Source organism: Papaver somniferum, unplaced genomic scaffold, assembly GCF_003573695.1.
Source record: "Papaver somniferum cultivar HN1 unplaced genomic scaffold, ASM357369v1 unplaced-scaffold_18, whole genome shotgun sequence".
Taxonomy (NCBI): domain Eukaryota; kingdom Viridiplantae; phylum Streptophyta; class Magnoliopsida; order Ranunculales; family Papaveraceae; genus Papaver; species Papaver somniferum.
In genome coordinates this window covers 4,631,159-4,641,738 of record NW_020627707.1, presented here as the reverse complement: position 1 = coordinate 4,641,738, position 10,580 = coordinate 4,631,159, and positions in this window count along the sequence as shown.

Genomic DNA, 10,580 nt, shown 5'->3' with positions numbered 1-10,580 from the left:
TGTAACTGGTTTCATCCTAGTTTAAACAAGGGTGAAAACAAATTCAAAATTTTTTAAAACATGATGAAACTGGTTTCATCCCTGCCTAAATATCGATGAAACCAAATTTAAAACATGATGTAACTGGTTTCATCCAAGCCTAATTTAAACATGGGTGAAAATCGATTAAAATTTTTTTAAAACATGATGTAACTGGTTTCATCCCAGCCTTAATATGGGTGAAAAAAAATACAACCCAATTTAAAACATGATGTAACTGGTTTCATCCCCTGCCTAAATATCGATGAAACCAAATTTAAAACAGGATGTAACTGGTTTCATCCAAGCCTAATTTAAACATGGGTGAAAACCAATAAATTTTTTTTTAAAACATGATGTAACGGGTTTCATCCAAGTTTAAATATGGGTGAAAACAAATACAACCCAATTTAAAAACATGACGTAACTGGTTTCATCAATAAATTAATCTGAATAGCTTCAAATGGACATTTCTATTCCAACATCAAAACAAACAAAACACACTCCAATTAGACAACTGAATAAGAAAGGAAGAAACATAACAAAAAAAGGCAAAAAAGGTGGTACCTTGACACAGATACCACATCCAATACACAGATCCTCATAGATGTAAGCAATCTTTCCAGCTACAGTAACCTCAATACACAGTTTCTCTGTTGAAAACCCAAGTTAGGAAATTGAAAACCAAAATCCTAAATTACAAAGATTTAATAATTCAGAATAAGCCCCAAATCCGATTGAAAACAAAGAGTTGTTCAATTACAGTTAGCATAAGATGGAGAAACCGATTTCTGATAGTGTTGATTTTCACTGTAGATGGTGAGAGACGTTGATGGTGGGTATGAGAAGATACAGAAACCGATTTGAGAAGACCCCAAATTCTTATTGTTGATGGTGAGAGACGTTGACTGTGGATGGTTATGGAAATGGTGGAAAATGGGATCGAGAAATTGATGAGTTCTGGTAATAAAATCATGAAAAACAATCAGGATCGAGAAACTTACCAGTGAAATTGATGGAAGAAATCAATGGATTCGGTGGAGAGCAGTTGAAGAAGGGTTTTGGAGATAATTGATGGTGGTGCTGGTGGTGGTGATGAAATCTTTTTGAAGATAGATTTTGATTTTTCCACGGTGGTGATGGCGGAGATGGAGAACGAGATGTTTCTGGTAGAGGGTGGCGGAATTTTTGAGAAGATGAAGATGAAGATGAAGGCATTTTTTTAGTTTTTTTGAAGAAAGAAGAAGAACGTGTCGAGGTATAGGTGGACGTGGCAGGGTAGTTGTGTCCATTTCACACAAAAGATTCTTTTGGACATTTGACCCATACTGAAAGCTTACAAGTCCATATGCCCAGGAAACACACAATTTTGGCTATATAGCCCATTTTCTGTCTTTAATTTACATCAGGATGCATCCAGTTTCACCCTCGCTATTTTTTAAGTTTAAGCAAGAATGAATACAGATTCATTCTTGCTATTTTTTTGGTGTCCATTTCACCCATACTAATTTTTATTCATCCATTAGAACCATGTTTTAAAAATATTTGGGTAATTGACCCAATTTTTCGGATTTATAACATGCACTGATGTATTGTTCGGCTTTTGTTAGGCTAACGCCGAACCCACGCCCCTACTCAAATCTAGCAAGTTGGTTTGGCCCCACTGCAAGGCCTAACCCCGCCAAATCTCTTTATACAAACTTTCACGGCAGATGAAAAAGACATGTAAAATTTGATACTGTTTAAATGGACGAGAATGTAAAATTAGCCAGATGTAAACAGTTTCATCCTACCCATTTTCAAATACTTTTTCTTATTTTTAATTTACATCAGGATGCATCCAGTTTCACCCTCGCTATTTTTTAAGTTTAAGCAAGAATGAATCCAGATTCATTCTTGCTATTTTTTGGTGTCCATTTCACCCATACTAATTTTTATTCGTCCATTAGAACCATGTTTTAAAAATATTTGGGCAATTGACCCAATTTCTCGGATTTATAACAGGTATTGATGTATTGTTCGGCTTTTGCTAGGCTAACGCCGAACCCACGCCCCTACTCAAATCTAGCAAGTTTGTTTGGCCCCACTGCAAGGCCTAACCCCGCCAAATCTCTTTATACAAACTTTCACGGCAGGGATTGAATTGAACCTCTGACTTCCTTCTTATTGGAGTTGATAGAATACGACTGAACTATGCCCTTGGACTCTTTTAGAAGCCGGTTTAGGGTCATCGGATTTATCCAAATCTGAAGTTTTCATAAAATTTCTTTGACTGGAACACCATAAGGTCTGCTCTCTAAGTTCCTGTCTTGTCAAAAATGTTCTAAAACTACCAACTATCCAATATCATGGGAACTGAAAACCTTAAAGTGAAGAATTAAAAATTAATTAGGTGGTAAAACCTTATCAACTTCTTGTGTCATTTTCACTGCATTTGGACATTGTCGAGGGTGGTACGTGATCAAACGCTGGCTACAGACAAACTCGTACAATTATTAATTCAGGGAAAAGTTCTAGGAATATCAAATTTCAACACCTATTTAATGGTGTTTATATATAGGCTACAAGCTAGGGAAGTTATAACCTAGTTAGCAATTCGGACAACGGGAAAAGTTCGGGACGACATACGACGCGTATTATTCGTTTTTACGGGTTGTGAAGCCGGTCAACTATTCGGTCAACCGTTCGTGAGTCGGGATAGTTCGGAACGGCATAGTACGTGTGTTATTCGTTTTAGAGATATGCATTCGGCGCACAAAATTCGGCGTACATTAATTGATATGTTAAGACTACTATTCTGTGGATTGTGCATGAGTTTTTAAATTTTGGAGTATATGTATAATATATACAATTGTAACACCAACAAAGACGTGGTTTAGTGGTTTGACTGGTAGTCCAGTGAACTATAGGTCAGAAGTTCGAGACGAACAAACCGAACTATCCGCGAATCCGAATAGCACGCGAATAATGCGGGCAGCTCAGAAAAGCCACGTAATAAAGTCAGTATTGCAAACGCCCGCGAATAAAACGCGATACGGTACGTTGCTGAATAATTCGCGAATTATACACGAATCATTCGCCGAATTACTAACTAGGAGTTGTAATCACAATTCCCGCATGAAAGTGCAAGTTGACGTCGATAGATGTAGGTCTTGTATGCAGCACCTATAAGGCTATACCCGGATTTAATTGCCTTTGCCAATTTACTTACTTCTCGAGTTAGTTTATTTCTATTTTATTTTCGAAAAAGAGGTTAGTCTCAGTTAATATATTGATAGAGCCGATTAAGAAAACCGGTAACCTTACAGAAAATTATCAAGATCATACAACAATCATACAAGTTACTATATTTCTACCGATTATTGCCCGTCAATTCCATTCCTTTAGACCTACGAACAATTTCAGAGGACCTTCTTCTCTCTCGCAAAAAAGAGGACCAAACAACAAGGGTCAAAGCACACCGCGATGATTGGATCAAATCCAACCCAATGTTCCTCAGCAAATGTAAATTACATAAACTGCAGTTTTTAAGGTTTAGATTGCTTAAAGCAATCAAGGTAGCGCTTACCCAAGTAGCAGTAACAGTAACCAAGTAGTATCCAAAGTGTCTAATATAGCAGTAATATCCAATGTGTCTTAAATAGCTGTGGTAATCTGAATCTGTCTTCAAGTGTCTGGATCGGAACGAAACGGCCTGACTCGATTTTGGAAATTTAGCAACAGTTGTAATAGTTGATGATGAACTTGATCTGGGTTGATTCAAATCTTCTTTAGCTGGTAAATGAATAGCTTGCCGGAAATCTCCTCTGAATTTTTCAGACCACCGGAAAAAATCTTCATCGAATTTGTGGTAACAAACTTCTTTACCCGTAAGGAAAACATTAACATAACTATAAAAACACAAGCCGATAAATCAAAGCAAAAGGCAGGATGATTAGATCCAGAGATGGAAAAAGTAATTCTAACATTAAACCTCTGGATCTAGAATTGATAATGAACATTATCCTTCAATCTAGAATAAACAAACACATAAAATCCTAACATAACTAAAGAAACAACTATATCCAAATCGAGCACATGAAGAAGAGCAGATCTACTCCTAGCTGCCGGATATGTAACTGAAGCTTGGGTTAGTCTATTTCTATTGCATAAACTGCATGTCATACAAAATCCCCTACATGATCTTGTTAGACATATTACTTTGCTCTAGGATACATGCGAATAGAAAGCTTCATTGAAGAAAACATTTATTATCAAAAGTAAATATCTCGGCATATTTTTTTCTTACACAAATTAAGAAGAAACTCATGGGTTGAAATTCAAAGAAATAATTTGGTAGAATCCAAAGCTCACCTAACATATGCAAGAGAAGACATAAACATTGTTATTAGTAACATTAAAACTCTAGCAAAAGGAGAGAACGTTTTGGGAACAAAGAATCAAATCCACTTGGATTCTCAGTATCGGTAAAATACGCACATATTTCACTTGGATTATAATTCACAGAGTAAGAACAAAATACTCTCATTAAAACACTAGCATGGGGAATGGGGAATGGGTATATGATAACATGACTTGATCCAAGAGATGTTAATTTCTCATTTTTAGAATGTTTTTAAAGATGAGAATACTATTACTTCAAACTTATTTGTTGCGGAATATTCTAATGTTCTTTCTGAATCAGAGAGTAGGTTACCTGCAGATTACTTGGAGATTACTTGATAACAATGTGGGTAGCTTTACCAGAGTCAGTAAGTTCATAAATTGAAATCTCCGCTGATTTTCAATTCACAAAATTGGTTAAATGACCCAAAATATTTTTTTCTGGGTGTAAAAGAGAAGTAACATTTGATACTGTTTAGATACCCGCGGATTTAAAAGATACTTTTCTAATATCCTTAGCTGGGTGTTACACCCAGAATTTTATTTTTATCAAAGTTAATTTTTATACAATAGACTAAAATGTCGTTCTCTATCATTTGATCGTTTGACACCGTACAATCAAGATCATATTCAAACATATATGAATTTTCAGTGACCGAATTTGGTTCTAATAGTTTCGGTATGAGAGTTCATTTAATGGTTACGATGGTTTTGATGTTAAACGATCTTACCAACATCTCATCAGTTTAATCTCATTTGAAAAAGCGGGGGTCTAACAACCACACCCAATATTTCATTTTGGCAATTTGTATGGACTAACTCCAATATACTTCCAAGAGATTCAACTAGACAGTCAGACTCAATCAAGAAAAATACATCCAAGAGTTATATCTCTATTTCTCAATGTAATCAGCAAATCAAACAAATAGAGATCCGCGAGCCTGATTATTATGAGAAACAACTTGAACGGTACCAAAGACCAATGTTCAAGTGCCAATAAATTTATATCAACAACCAAAGGTTGGATTACATAACTTATTGAACTACGCACAACCTGTGATGTTTCAATTATATAGAAAATATAATGCGGAAAAGAAATAACACAGACACCAGAAATTTTGTTAACGAGGAAACCGCAAATGCAGAAAAACCCTGGGACCTAGTCCATATTTGAACACCATACTGTATTAAGCCGCTACATACTCTAGCCTACTACAAGTTAATTTTGGACTGGAATGTAGTTGAGCCCTAACCAATCTCACACTGATTTAGGTACAGTCGCGTTCCTTACACCTCTGAATCCAAGCTGGACTTTACGCAGTTGATTACCTTATCTGATCTCACCCACAACTAAGAGTTGCTACGACCCACAGTCGAAGACTTGATAAAAAAAATCTGTTTCACATAGAAAAGTCTATTGAATAGAACCATGTAAACCACGCTTGGGGACTGAGGATCAGCATGAAGTTCCTTCACCGTCAGTCAAGGACTTCTTCAATACGAGAGAGATGGTCAATCAAGAATCATGGAATTCACAAAAGTAAATCAAACTGAAGAGGAAGCCACTTCAACGCTCCCTCCAGCAGAAGCTGCTTCAATGGTCTATTCAAGAGCCGCCTCAACGCTCTCTCCGGGACCCACGTTTGCTTCAGAATCCTGCTTCAACACTCTTTCCAGGAGCCGGTTCAACGTTCGCACCAGAAGCCACTTTAACATCCTCTCGATCCGTTTCAACACACAAGCTACATCAATAATCTGCGCTTTGGTCAAGTTATATTTGATGTACTCATTACTCAACATACGTCTCATCCATCTTTCATAAGGGCCCAGCGGAGCATGACAAACCTTGAAGTCGATAGGAGAAGGGTTATCTTGTGGAACGAATATTTTCAGATAGTTGAAAGGGCGCAATGAACAACTCATCATCTATGTTTGGCATATCTTTGAAGCTGTCAACACTCCCTGACTTGGCATCAACATTATCCCCAGAAGACATCTTAGCAGGACCCCTTTTGTTCATCCTACAATAAAATAAAAGTGGGGGAGTCAGTACTTATATGAAAACGCATGGGATGTGTAGTCACGCACGACAAGACATACATTCACGTTAAAATATACCAGGCTGGGCAAAGCAAACAAGGATGGTATTGGGCCACGTTAGCAAACGAGGCCGGTGTTAGTCAAGTCCGTAAAGACGGTGTTGGTCGATATCGCAAGGCTAATATCCCGTCACGCAAGAAAGACTGATATCACGTCACGTAAGTAGGACGGTTTTGGGTCACGTCAGGCCGGTATTGGTCAAGGCTGATCAAGGTCACAAGGATGGTACTGGTCCACGTCAGCAAACAAGGCTGGTATTGAGCCACGTTAGAAAACAAAGCCAGTGTTGGTCAAATCCGCGAAGCCGGTGTTGATCAAGGTCACAAGGCCAAACGAAACAAGACAGCAAGGCCGGTGTCGATCGAAGCAACAATGTCCGCCAGCAAGGTCGGGGTTCGTCAAATCAGCAAGGCCGGTGTTGGTCAAGGGGCAAGTCTGGTGTTGGGGTGAGGCAACACGTATGGTGTTTGGTCGAAGCAGGCACAGCCGGCCCCAAGCAAAGCCGACATGCGGCGGGTCCCGCTTGATCAGGCACATCCAACCCAGATTGGTCGAAGCAGGCACAACTGGCCCCATGCAAAGCAGGCACGCGGTGGGTCCCACGTTCGAGCAAGGCAGGCATAACAAGCCCATGTTTGAGCAAGGAAGGAATAACAAGCCCACGTTCGAGCAAGCAGGCGCATGATGAGTCCCACGATCGAGCGAAACAGGCGCAACAATCCGTTGAGCAGGCACATCAGCCCCACGCTCGTGCGGAGCAATCACGAAGCAGGCTCTCGACCGAAGCAGGCATATCAAGGTCGATCAAAGCAGGCAAGACCGACATCATGCTAGGGGAACGCTCGCCTGGACGCCTCTTGAACGTGACATGCTCCAAGGACAGGACAACTCGTCTCTCCTGGTAACATCTAACTTTGTCTCATAAGTTTTATCTGTATATGTCACCATCTAATGCCTACCCCACAATAGTGTAACCATTATGTGCTAGGCAGGGGACTTAATGTTGATGGTGGATTTTATTTCAGGGCGAAAATTGTGAAACCAAATTTATGCGCTGACATCCTGCAAAGGATAAAGTCACTGATAAAATGATGAATACTTCTTCACTTCGCTAATTTACCTAGAATGGAGCATGTGGCAACAATCCCATGTACCCTGTGAATTTATAGCATTATTAATGCATGCTTAGCCTTGTATTTCCTGCAGAACTCTCATTATTAGTGCGACATGACGACTGAGTGTTGCTCTCAGCAGAGTAACACGAATCTCCAAGTGTTAATAATGAAGCATACACGAAATCCCCGTACATGCCACATCTCTCGGTGTGTTATACTAGCCCGATTGAGCATATTTGAATCTGGACTGTCCATATCAGTCTCAGAAACAATCACGACCAGGTAAGTTGGCCGCATGATTTCACCAGCCTAGAAGATCTTCAGCAGGAGAAAGCTACCACCTTAATGACCACCAGCGGTCCCATTTATGCCCTGGTCGGTCGAATACATACCACGCCTCCCAAACGGCCACCGAACACCAGCCTAGAATGTGATGGTTGGGCTGGTGTGGAGCAGCTTGGAAAAGCGTGTGCGCACAAGACCGTCTGCGGCAGTCTCAAATTCATCACGACCGTCCAACTTCACCAGCATGATTGGACGGTGTGGATTATCCCATGACCGGTTGGACAAAGCTTTTCCTGCACACCGGCGGGCCCCCTTCACGCCTGCATAATCGATCCTCCCCTGACCTAGCCACAGAACCATGTACGGTTTCCCGAAGTTAGGCCCACGTGAAAGCTTAAAGGGTCGCAGGAAATTCCACTAAAGGTCTCAAATTGATCACGACCATCCAACTTCACCGGCATGATTGGATGGCTTAGATCAGACCCATAGCCGTCAGGCAAGTATTGACATGTTCATCACCGTCCCAATATGGGCCCCACATGGTCGGCCTCCCCAAAAGAGGAGCATGGCTTGCTAATTCGTCCAACCAAAGTAGCGTGGACGTGAAACCCTAATTAGGGTTTGCGGCACATCACATGTGTCGCAAATCAGTCTCAACCATCCATCTTCGCAGGCATAGATGGAGGGCGTAGATGTAGATTCAAAGGGCCCAGGGAATGACAACATAATCACCGTGGTCCCGTCTACATGTGTGACCAATCGGCCAAGGCCGACCATGACTAGGTGCCTCGATTCGTGCGCCCAAACTAGGCATGGTCGTGCGGTCCCAATCGCAAAACGATATCGACCACTCAACTTCGCCGGACAAATTGAGTGGCTTATATCACATCTCCATGGGACAGTGAGGTACAAACACGAACGCTGGCAAGCCGTATGCACGCATGCCCGATCGGTTTTGCCAAAAGCCTCTCCCATGCTTGGATTCGACCAAGATGAAAAGGGTACTTGCGCACCTCCTAAACCCTAATCCGATGGTCGCAGATGTGGGTCGCAAGTCATCTCGTCCGTCCACATTCGCCAGCTTGGACGGACATCCTAAGACAGGAGTTAGGCGACCAGTCAGGCATCACCACGATTATCGTCCACCACTCTTCCACACAGAGTGATCGGCCAAGTCAGGGCTTACCTGTACAGCCTCCAAACGATCACTCGAAGATGGCTGGACGTGATGTTATTTTAAGACGCTTAATTCGTGACTTACTCCGTTAATCCTGAAAACAACGATGCTTCATACATTCTGAATATATTCGATGCATTACATGCATAGAATACACACGATATTTCATAAATATCGACTTCCTAAATAACTTAGTTATTTAATCTAGCATCACATGCTACTTTATGTGGGTCCCACGATCCACACATTCGAGACATATAACATGTGACAAACTGGGGGATACATACTGGGGTATTGGTCTGGCGGTTCACAGCGTGCAGCGCGCAACGCGCCATCATAAGAACGTGTCAGGAAGTCATGGACGGTTAGTGATGATGGGAGAAGTGGGATTTACCTGATTGTGTGATAATTACCACGACTCCACTACTCCATTACTCCACTTCCCATGAGAAACGTGGGTTAGACGCAATCACTTGTATAAATAGGTTCTCCTTCCTATTTCCGAACAAGAGACGAAGACAGAAACCAAGTGTTGATACAACCGTATCCAAACACCAGAACTGATAGCTTACATTCTGCAAGCCAGTTCAGCTTTCTGATACAAGTCAGACACAGCCAACACCTTCTTCGCTTACCTCCCTAAGATCAACCCCATATCCTTCACTTTGTGACCGGAGCAAGTCTGGAACGACCATTTCTTGGTTTAGGCCAGAGTTGTACATATTGATTTCTCGAATCAAAATAACTCCCGTGCAGTGCATTTGTTTAGGGTTTAGATTCGTTTCTCATCCACACACCCACATTACCAAAAACCGCAGAAACAGTTTTCACCCATAAACAAGCTTATAAAGCTATGGCTTCAGCGATCGGTGAATTGTGTGGGTTTGCTGAGCCGATGGGTCTGTCTCCGGATCACAAGACGGTAAAAATGCTAATAAAAATAAATGTCACAGGATCGCTTCCAAGGCGTGTTTTAGTCAAAGCTCAAGAAGATGAAGCATGGGTGTCTGTGAGATTTGCAGAGTGCTAGACCATAGAGCAGAAACTTGTCTTGAGGGTGAAGTAGTTTTGGTGAATGAATCTCCATCTGGGAGTGAAAATAGAACTGAGGTATGGATGGATGTAGGTCATGTTGATATGAGAAAACATGGGATGAGCAAAGCAGCAATCACTTATCTAGAACTAGAGGAAGCCAGAGTTTCAATAGAAGGAATGTAAGAGGAAGGTTTGGTGGTTGTGAATGAGGAAGATGGGGTTGAGTTATTTCTTATTGCTGAGGATACGATTTCAGGGGAGTTAACACAAATTGCTGAATAAATTGTGCTGGAAACTACAAGAAGTATGGAAGATAAGAAAATGGTCGATGAGAGAAACAAAATTAAAGGAAAATCAAAAGTGGTTGCTGCACCAGTGGGTGAGATTGTTTATCCAACTTTGAAAGATGTGTTATCTACTGGGACTTTAGTGATTCGAGAAGGTGGTAAAAAAGTGGATCTAGAGGA